Source organism: Gobio gobio (assembly GCF_949357685.1).
Source record: "Gobio gobio genome assembly, chromosome: 5".
Lineage (NCBI taxonomy): Eukaryota > Metazoa > Chordata > Actinopteri > Cypriniformes > Gobionidae > Gobio > Gobio gobio.
This window is the reverse complement of record NC_137101.1, coordinates 5,904,649-5,916,152: the sequence shown is the minus strand read 5'-3', so window position 1 is coordinate 5,916,152 and position 11,504 is coordinate 5,904,649. Positions and strand designations below refer to the sequence as shown.

At 38.8% G+C, this 11,504-nt stretch overlaps 1 protein-coding gene across 2 annotated transcripts in view; it reads left to right on the top strand.

Moving 5' to 3' along the window:
* Positions 1-1,065: 1,065 nt before the first annotated feature.
* cmah (cytidine monophospho-N-acetylneuraminic acid hydroxylase) overlaps positions 1,066-11,504 on the top strand; it is a 45,605-nt gene continuing 35,166 nt past the window's right edge. Inside the window, exon 1 of one of the 2 annotated variants that reach the window (XM_079816433.1) lies at positions 1,066-1,135. The gene's annotated coding sequence lies outside the window, so the exon portion shown is untranslated. Of the gene's footprint in view, positions 2,773-11,504 lie in introns of both variants that reach the window. The other variant, XM_079816435.1, reaches the window with a different exon arrangement.

Genomic DNA, 11,504 nt, shown 5'->3' with positions numbered 1-11,504 from the left:
AAGTAAAAATTGTTAATTTCTACTAATTTCAGCAGCTATTCTGACACTTGTTTAGTATTAGATCTGATTCAGAATGAAAAGAAAAGGGAAAGAAAACACTAAAAAATATTCCAAATTATTATGGAATATTAATTTGCCATTTGCCTCTTCCCTGACATCTTTGAAATAGACAACTGCAATAATTAATACTATGCATTGTCTGGATAAAATATAATGAAATAGCCTAGGCCAAAGGTTTTCACATTGTATGTACACACACACAAACCTGCACTAAGAAAGGCTGAATTAAATAAATATTTAATGCCATAAATAAATACCATGGGTGCAATGATATTACACAAAACCTGAAAATAGACTAACTTCCGTCAACATAACCAACGTGACATACATTTAATTAAAAGAAATTCATTTCCACCAAACTTTACTCAGTGCAGTGACAAGAAATATGTTTTACATTTACTCAAAAACAGACTTGGCTATTTTCCTAAAAGTGAAGCACTAAATCATAAATGATTTAAAGTGGCCATTGTTAATATTTTCTTATTTCTTGGGCTTCACTTTTTAACTTTCCTTCTATAACACTGACTTTTCTGCCATGGTACGTGTGCACAATCAGACAATACATTCAGTAGTCCTTGGACACATTCACACACACCCAGACATCCCAGACAAAACATTAAGATACACATACACACATTTTGCGCACATACATGTTTCATTTACACCTTTATAAATGTGAGAATGTTATAGTACTGCACTGTGTCTGTGGTTCCTTGAGCATTCTCCCAAGATCTTGCGCTGCAGCTGCTGCCACACATCAGGGGTGGACATCGACTGATGATTGAGAATATTGATATATTGATAGTCTACCTAAAAGTTAGATTCTAACAGGTACTCAATATAAATGAGCTGATATAACTGAACACTGACTACGCTCAACTAAAATTTGTTTAAAATTAAAATAAATTAATTTTGTTTCCCCTTACCGCATTTCCTCCCATGTGACGTGACAGTTACACCCTGTTCCTGAAATGACTTGATAAAGACAGCAAACATTCATGAGCTGCTGCACAAAGTCTGTGAACTGATAAAAGCCACTGCCTCCTCACACATCAGACATCAGGACATAACAAAGGTAATGTTCCTCCATATATAACTGCGTATATATATATAAAAAAATGTGAAATTAATAAAATATCTTATTTGTTATAATTTGAAGAGACAAAACCATTCATGCAGTCAATTTTGCTTCTGTAACTTTTCTTCCAGACAAGTCGGAAAAAATCATCTAAAATACACTTTTAAGTGCTTATTTTATCACACTTTATACTATCTATGCACTATTTGCATCTATAGATTTCAATTTCAATACATTTCTTTAAATGCTGTGAGATTTGAGTCACAAATCTTCACTTTAGCAACTTTACATTCATCAAATGTTACAGTCATATTCTACATTCAGAAGGGATTTACATATATGATTTGCCATATGTAAATATTTACATATAAGTAATTTCTTAAAATATGGTGAAAATGTGTTTTGTTTTTCTGGCTGTTGACAGCATTTTCTGATTTATGGATTGAAAAAAAGAAATATCTAAAATATCCTATGTAAAAAAACTTTAATCAAACAAGTATTTTGGCTTTATCCAATCTTCAGATTTCGGTTCTGGAATTGTTTGCAAATTATTTTGCTCAAATGTGGTTGTATTATAATTTTAATACATTATAATGAATACATTATAATAATTATACATTTTGAATGTGTCAGAGCACCGAGGCTTGATGTCAGAGGTGGGTAGGATATCCAGAAACTGTACTAAACTAAAAGTAGGCTATAAAGAAACATTAACTCAATCATTAGTTTTATATTCAAAGGCAGGTAAACGGAACCAATGGCACAAAGAAGGTGAAAACAAGGCTATTTACCTTTGCCCGCGCTCATTCCTTATTACCATACTTAACATCTGAACAAAAAAAAAAGATCAAATTATGGATCTTCCGTATTTCTGCAGGCGCTTTTAAACTCTTAGTGTTTCATGCTCTGTGAACAATGGTAGCTTATTTAATAGCCATGTCCAAAAAACTAGAATGTCACACTTTGTGGTAGTTTTCTTGTTACATGTATGCCCTGTGTTGTGTGTTTTGATTAAGTTTCTATTACTCTATTTTCCCCAGTTTGGTGAATTAGTCAGTCACCTGTGCCTTATACACCTGTGTGTTATCCTCAGTGTTGCCCTCGTTTCATGTTTGACGTGTTCATGTGTGTTACTAAGTTTTATATTATAATTCCTGTTTCCTGTCCTCCTTTGTCTCCGTGAGCTCATTGCCTGCATGTGATTGTAATAGAAGAACCGACCGAAACAGTTTTTTTTTTTTTTTTTTTCTCCTCTGTTTTGTTTGAGTTTTCCCCGTCTTTCCCATGGCCCCTCCCGAAGTTCAGCTTCTCTGCCTGGAGCAGGGAGACCGCACGCTGGAAGCACACTCGGGACTTCCTACAGCTCGCGTCTTACCCGTTTCCAGGACCAAAGACACGCGTTCCAGCGGCCGGTCCAACAGAAGATTTCGCCGCATTCGTGGAGTGAGTAGCCTACTGCTGAGGAGGACCGCGTTACCAGACCCACTCCACCACTGCCAGAGACCGGCTAACCACCACCAGCAAGTGCCGCAACGGAGGAGTTGCACGAGCCCCCCGCAGACCGTGGGGACCGGTGTTGTGTAATAATAATCAGTTCCTGTGAAAACCCGTTCCAGTGCACTGGTGTAGTGCAGGTAGGCTATACGGCGTATACCCACTTTATCAGTCGGCATTGCGTATACCCACTTTTAAATCCCCTCTGATGCGCATCATTCAGCAGTGTTCTGCATTAGCCATGTAGCACATCATTTATAATTATATGTATATAACGTCGTATCACAAAATTACAATTCTTTATCGATTAACTTGCACAGCGCGATTCCACGTGCGCGCTCTCTCTCTGTCGTACGCGCGATCCGTTCTCCTTGCGCCTGAATGGTCAAATACACGCGCACGCACACAGATGTCAAAATATCCATCGTGTGGAGTATCTCACAAGAACACAGTCGGTTATGGCTTAAGTGTACGTAAACAGGTGGGTAATAACTGGATATGTGTCAGAATATTACGTCGATTTATTCAGCAGCCAAATTAAATAGCTGTCTGTCAATAATGTTAATCAAACAACTACAGGTGTTAAATAAATGTATACATATTAAATAAACCTACTGTATCGGAAATTTTTTTATTTTATTTAGGCTACTATATTGTTTTTGTTATTTGCTTCTTTGTTCTTTTATTTAGCCTAAAAAATAACTCCTATCTTATTAAATTTCTCATATAAGCCTGATGCTCATATTGCCCACCTGCACATACCAGCTGATAATGTAGTCTTGATTTGGGTGGTCACTCTGCATTTGAAAGTTTGAAAGGGTTTTAAATCTTCCAAATCAAGTAAAATTACTCAAAATCAAGTAATTTAAGCATGCCAAAGTCAACTTTAATCGTATAAAATGTAATTTCCAAACAGCAAAATTGTGGCCAGTGAATTCTGAGTGGCTTGTAACTTTGGAAAACCACGAGCCACAGTGACTGCAGAGAAAAAAAGTTAATGTCAAACCTTGTATAATAGTTTAACATATTGTTTTGAATATATTGTTGAATTATTTGAAAGATGATATTTTAAAAAAATAAACTAATCTCTGACACCATGCTTGCCTCATCTTGAAATATATCTTATAATCATTCATTAGGCCTGCGTAGGACCAGTAATATTTGCAAATTGCAACTTAAACTTATAATGTTGGCACACTCAGGCCTACACTATCTGTTGCAAATGAGCCATTCCAAGAGATAGTTCACAAAATAAACTACTGGCAGAGACTGTTTTGAGAGAATAGTTGTTTGACAGGTATGAAAACCCCTGGAATAAGGAATAGTCAAAATGTATAATTATGTAGTTGTCTTTATTGTCTGTATGCCAGTATTGATTGCAAAAACGTCACCTCTTCCGTGGCTAATATTAATGTCATAGTGATCCTTACTCCGTCAAGTCAAGCAGCAAATGTCAAGAGACAATGTGCAAATACTACTGGCTCATTTTCGGGTGAACTAAATATGCAAGACTAGTCTTACAAGTCACTGTTTCTAAAACAGGATGAACAGGAAAAAAAAAATTAGGGGCATAAATTATGAGTAAACCCACTTCTCCAGGCACCACTACACCACTGTTCCAGTTGGTGGAGTACACATGAATATTCATGATATTCCCTTGTTGTGGGCGTGGCCTTGAGACGACGCAAACGAATGGAACTGAAAATATTAGTGCACGCTCCTCAAATCGCATCCTGTTTCATGGATTAAAAAGAACCGCTGAAGAACCACTGAAGCACCAAAATTGGTGCTGTATAGCACTAAAAAAGGTTCCCCTGTGATTACGAGCCAAGAACCATTTTTGGTGCCATATAACCTTTTTTTTTTTAAGAGTGTAGCCTTAATTATTAATTGAATGTTATATAATCAATGAACTCTTCAACAATTCTGAGTTAGTCTGTAAGACCTGTTTCTAAACCTTGCAACCGAAAAAGTAAAGACTGAATGTTTACTTTTCTATATTAGTTGTCAAAATAAATAATTGCAACAGTTCTATCAAAAATTTAACTCAGTGTGTTCTCTATTGAATCATACGCAAGAATATGAATTTATTTAAATTATTGAGTAGGGACGGAAGTCAACATTTTATTTTATGCATTTAAATATTATCCATTGTTGTTTGTATACTTTACAAGTGAAAGCAAAATTAGCGCCTATCTTTCGGTATAAATTGGTGCAAATCGGGGCACAATGCGCACATTTGTGCATTCAAAAAATTACATATCAGCTTGTGCCTTATAGGGCTCTAAATAGAATAGTGTCTAAATAGATGTGCCTTATAGAATCTAAAGCATCCTAATATAGCTGCTTTCGCCATTTGTGTCATTAATGCTAATCAAACATCAGAAACAAAATCACTCACTGTCCTTGACTGAATCAGATTTGTAAAATAATTAAGAATAAATGTATATTGAATTAATACAGTTAATAAACTATCCTGTGTATTTGTACTTTATACAATATAATATTTCAGTAACACTTTATTAATGAATGCATTTTAGTGCACCCATATTGTACTTAACTAATGCACAGATAATCATGAGTTAATGTATGACTCATGAAGAAATAAACCATTAATTTATTATTATTGCATCAGCGATTAATAAAGATTCTATATGATTAATAGATTAAGTAATATATGAATTGGTAGTTAAATGTGTCTTCATGAAGGAATTCCTTAATAACCTGTAGTGTTAACTAATAATGTAAATGAATGCATTAATTTACACTATTAGTTCATACGTTATTAAGGAATTAATACATTATGAAACATTTAATTAATATCTTACTTAACCTATTAATCATATTGAATATGTATTAGTTTCTGTTGCAGTAATAATGAATTAATGGTTTAAAGGATTAGTTTACCCAAAAATGAAAATTAGCCCATGATTTACTCACCCTCAAGTCATCCGAGGTGTATATGACATTCTTCTTTCAGACGAATAAAATCGTAGTTATATTACAAAAGTCCAGGCTAATCCAAGCATTATAATAACAGTAATAGTTGCTCTGTTTTTGAAGTCCATAAAAAGTGCATCTGCCCATCAAATAACGTGATCCACACGCGGGTGTAAATAAACGCCTTCTGAAGCGAATCGATGCGTTTGTGTAAGAAAAATATCCATATTTAAAACTTTATCAAGTAAAGTTCCAGCCGATCGCCTTCTGTAGAAAAGAGTTGAAAGTGAAACTCTTTGGGTTAACTATCCCTTTAATTCTTCATGAGTAATACATTAACATATGATTATCTGTGCATTAGTTAAGTATGAATAAATGCATATTAGTGCACCCATATTGTAGCGTTACCAATATTTCTTATTAAGTGCTTTACATTTTTCAAGTAGGTCAATTTCTTATGCATCTTTGCTCTATTGTAATTTGTGACTGTTTACTTGTCTTCAGTAAGCTTGATTTGAAGTTTTTTTTTTTTACTTAGGCTAGTATTTTTTGTGATACTGAAATTGGTGACAAGTGCATCAAAAATGTTGATATGTAAAAAAATTTACTATAAAAAAAAGTTACTATATTGTGATATATATACATACAATATATACTATTATTGTGACGGGGGCCCTGTAGTAACTCATAGCCCCGGGGCCCAGTGAGGTCTTAATGCAGCCCACTTTATTAGGGCACAAATAATAATAATAATCTGTGTTAGACTAGACGAGCATAGGTTATTCGCTCAATGTTTGCTCTGTGTCCTTACCTATTTATCTGAACGCCTGTAATCAATCAGGCAAAACAACTCAGACGATTTATCATATTACACAAACTGTGCATTGTTTTGAAAATGTGAACTGTTGCAGTTAATGCTTAACATTGAACTTCATTATCTTTTCGAAATAATCCATGAAACAGGATGCGATTTGAGGAGCGTGCACTAATATTTTCAGTTCCATTCGTTTGCGTTGTCTCAAGGCCACGCCCACAACAAGGGAATATCATTAATATTCATGTGTACTCCACCAACTGGAACAGTTTTTCACAGGAACTGAATATTACACAACACCGGCCACCCGAGAATGACGAGCCCGTAGAGAGGACAAGGACGGAGTGGAGCCCGGACCACCAACAAGGTCTGACCAGGTGCGTGAGCCGGCAACGCCGTACATCGCGGAGGGTGTTATTGTGGAGTTCGAGGGTTGGGAGGAAAGCCCCGCCCACAACACCGCCGCAGTGGATGAGTTGCAGGAAGTGACAGGCAGCTACATAGACGAGCTGAGGAATGTTTTTGAGGTGGACCTGATTTTTTGGAGAGGTTTTCCTGTGCTCCCTGTCTCTCCAGTGCCTCCCTCTCCCACCTCCTCTGTCCGTCCATTCCTCAGTGCTCCGTTCACTGCTGTCCTTCCGCCCCTCTGCTCCGCCCACACGCTGGGTGGACACGCCGAGTGTCTTTAGGCCACCAGCTCTCTCGCACTGAGGTTCCCCTGTCTCCGCCTCCAGCCTCTGTGCCCCCTGCTCCGCCTCGGCCCGTCGACACTTCAGCGCCCCCTTGGCTCCTCCGTCCCTCGGCTCCACCGGAAACCAGCGGTCATACAGCTTCTCCGGGCTCCCTTGTCTCTCCGGCTCCGCCCTGGTCAGTCGTCGACCTGCCTTCACCTGCGGCTTCGTCTGGCTCCGCCTTCCATTCAGCTCCGCCTTAGTCCTCGGTCCCTCCGGTTCAGCCGCTGCCCTCTGGTTCCCCGGTGCCACCTCGGGTGCTCGTCGTTGCGGTGCCACCTCGGTCTCAAGGACCTTCTGCTTCGCGGGGGTTCATCGGCTCCATCAGTGGCTCCATCTCCGTTGGTCGTCCCCAGGGTGTCGTCTTCTACCAAGTCGACTCCTCCATGGCTCCTCCCACCATCGACTCCGCCCTGGGGCCTCGTCCTGGCTGGTTTCTGGCACACCACCTGGCTTCTCCTGCTCCTGGCCCCCCACTGGCTCCTCCCTCCTTCCACGGCCCCCTTGGACTTATTCTTTCTTTCGGACTGTTTTTCATTCCTTTGGACTCAGTTTTGCCTGTTTCTTTCCACGGCCTTCTCCAAAGCCCCCTCCCTCCTCAGTTGTTCCTGTTTACGGCGCGAGGATGCGCCTTTCTGGGAGGGGCGATATGTTACATGTATAGGACAGGGTTCCTCAAATCTTGCCCTGGAGGGCCAATACGCTGCAGAGTTTAGCTCCAACCTTGATCAAACTCACCTACCTGTGATTTTCTAATGAACCTGGAGACATTGATTAGCATGTTCAGGTGTGTTTGGTTAGGGTTAGAACTAAACTCTGCAGGAAAGTGGATCTCGTGGGCCAGATTTAAGATCCCTGGTATTGGGCATACATGTAACATATCGCCCCCTCCCAGAAAGGCGCGTCTTGTGTGTTTTTGATTAAGTTTCTATTACTCTGTTTTCCCCAGTTTGGTTAATTAGTCATGTCAGTCACCTGTGCCTTGTCCACCACCTGCACCTCGTTATCCTCATTTGCTCTGTGTATTTAACCCTCAGTTTGCCCTCAGTGTTGTTCGGTTCTTGTTTCATGTTTGACGTGTTCATGTGTGTTCCTGAGTTTTATATTAAAATTCCTGTTTCCTGTTCTCCTTTGTCTCTGTGAGCTCATATTAATCTATTTGATTGTAAAAAAAGTTGTGTATTGTAGACCGCATACGCATATGGTTCAAATAATAAAGATCTTAAATTGCCGGTTAGAAACCACTTCAGACGATTCAGTGTGTGCAGGGAACTGATTAATTAATAAATAATAATTAATAGCCTATTAAGTGAATAATTGAACATCATTAATTTTTTATTTATTTATAACTTAAATATTTGGACATTTAACACTTAAATTAACACATAATTGAGGATTGAGAATATACACTATATTGCCAAAAGTATTGGGACACCCCTCCAAATCTTTGAATTCAGGTGTTCCAGTCACTTTCATGGCCACAGGTGTATAAATCAAGCACTAGGTGTGCAGACGCTTCTACACACATTAGTGAAAGAATGGGTCGCTCTCAGGAGCTCAGTGAACTCAAGCGTGGTACCGTGATTGGTTGCCACCTGTGCAATAAGTCCATTCGTGAAATTTCCTCACTACTATATATTCAACGCTCAACTGTTAGTGGTGTTTTAACAAAGGGGAAGCAATTGGGAACAACAGCAACGAAACCACGTCAAATCACAGAGCAGGGTCAGCGCATGCTTAGGGTCACAGTGCACAGAAGTCGGCAATTTTTAATACACTGTAAAAATGAATCATGGGTCTTGTAATTTTCACACAATGGTTAGAGAGTCGGACTTGTAACCGGAAGGTTGCGGGTTCGAGTCTGAGGTCCGGCAGGAATTGTCGGTGGGGGGAGTGAATAGCGGCGCTCTCCTCAACCCTCAATACCACGACTGAGGTGAGACCCTTGAGCAAGGCACCGAACCCCTAACTGCTCCCAGGGCACCGCAGCAATATGGCTGCCCACTGCTCCGGGTGTGTGTTCATGGTGTGTGTGTGTGTTCACTACTGTGTGTGTGCACTTGAATGGGTTAAATGCAGAGCACAAATTCCAAGTATGGGTCACCATACTTGGCCACACGTCACTTCACTTCATGCAGTTTTATTTAGAGACACTTTTGTTAGTTCCCAGCATGCTTTGCATATGGCTGGAAATGGAGCAATGGAGCATTAATATTGAAATGAAGTGTTTTTAAGTGAAGGGAAACATCTGTTAATGTTTGATGTTCAGTTATGTTTCACATTTGAAAGAGTAGAGCTTATTGTTAGGTTGTGAAAAACTGTGTCAATTCACAATTTCATGAAAATTGTCTTGTTGGCAAATGTCGCCTAACAATGCCTGGTTGGGCCAAACAAGATAAAACTTCACATACACTTCTTAAGCAAAGTTATGCGTTTGTGTGAGAAAAATAACCATATTTAAAACTTTATAAACTTTATTCTTACACAAATGCGCCCCTTCGCTTCAGAAGGCCTTTATTAACCCCCCGGAGCCGCGTGGAGCAGTTATATGATGCATAGATGCACTTTTATGATGCATAGATGCATTTTTATGATGGGTGATGGACTTCAAAAATTACCCAACAAGTCACTGTCATTATAAAGCTTGGAAGAGCCAGGACTTTTTTAATATATAACTCAAATTGTGTTTGTCTGAAAGAAGAATGTCATATACACCTAGGATGACTTGAGGGAAAGTAAATCATGGACTAATTTTAATTTTTGGATGAACTAACCCTTTAACCTGTTTTACTCAATGAGCAATTTCTGTGCTCATATCAGTGCAGTGAGAAGAAATACCATGTAACATTTGCCATAAGTTAAAATTTACATATTTAATAGTTCATTTCTTAAAATAAGGTGAAAATGTTGACAGTATTTTCTGATTTATGGATTGATAAAAGAGATAGAGTTCCAAAATATCCCCTATGTAAAAAATTTTAATCAAACAAGTATTTTGGCTTTATCCAATGTTCAGATGTCAGGAATTTAATGCAAATTATTTTGATATATTTTAATACATTATAATTAATACATTATAATAATTATACATTTCGAATCAGAGCACCGAGGTAATTGACCTATCGGTAAACCCCTCCCCTCGAACGCAGATGAGCCAATAGCAGTTGAGTATCAGTTGGACCGGAACTCGGACATCTTTAGGCTTCAGCGCCATAGAGATGCATTGGAAAATCCGAAGCTCTCATCGGTTTGATGGTGTTTATGCTACAAAAATGCTAAAATGTCGTGCCTGAGGTACTGTAACACTGACTCCAGGGATCCTGAGAGGATTTTCTGTTTATCACACTCTCGTTAAGTTACGATTAAAGTCCCTGCTAACATACAACTGTAATAACTAACTGATCTCACGTCATGTAACGTTAACACTGTAGGTCTACATTTCCGTGCCTCTCCATATTAAACTGGTTATATGTAAATTAATTTAATTTTAGATATGTTTAAGGTCTACATTATCTGTCCTACTAAGGAGGACTCCTATTTTGATGGGTATTATAGTCTCCGGGTAACGAAAGGAAGAGCTCGCACTCGCAGTTTATCAGAGTTGTTTTGCAGATACAAAGTTTACCAGTTATTAACTGCACCCTCGAAAAGGCATAAGCTCTGTGTGTATGTTTGTTTACTTATAGTTGTGTGAGTGTTTTTGTGTAATTTGCTGTGTATGTTAATGGTAATGCAACGTAGAGAGAGAGTTTGTGAATGAGACGTTAATGCGCACTTCTTATGCTTTGTTTGTTCAGCTCTTACGATGATTTTTTGGAGTGAATAACGATGCAATAAACTTGATAAAACATCAGTTAAGTTTGGCCATCATTCGGACGGGATATCCGCTACAATCTGTGTCCAAAAACATCTTGGGATAAGGTTTTCACACTGACAGCTGTACATTGTAAGATATAGCAACTCTGTTTGTTTGTCCGAGTTAGCAACAGTAACTAAGGGGGGCGGGGCTTACAGATAGGTCAATTGTGCAAAAGAGTAGAGCTTATGGTTAGGTTGTGAAAAACTGCATGTACTTATATTATGAAGCATGTTGCTTTGTTCAGTGAGCAATAACTTAGTGCAGTAATGTCTCAATTACGTATATGTAACCCTAATTCCCTGAAGAAGGGAATGGAGACGCCACGTCGGAGACCGACGAATAGGAATCTCGCTGGCGAGAGCCAATCTTGTTCGAGTGTAACTAAGCTAGCCAATGGACATTGGCATGCAACAAGGGTTACATACGTAATCGAGACGTTCTCATTTAGTTGGTAATTTCCAACGCCTTGTCGGAGATCGACAAATAGGAATCCCTACAAAAGCTGGGGGTGGAGTCGCCACTCTCCCG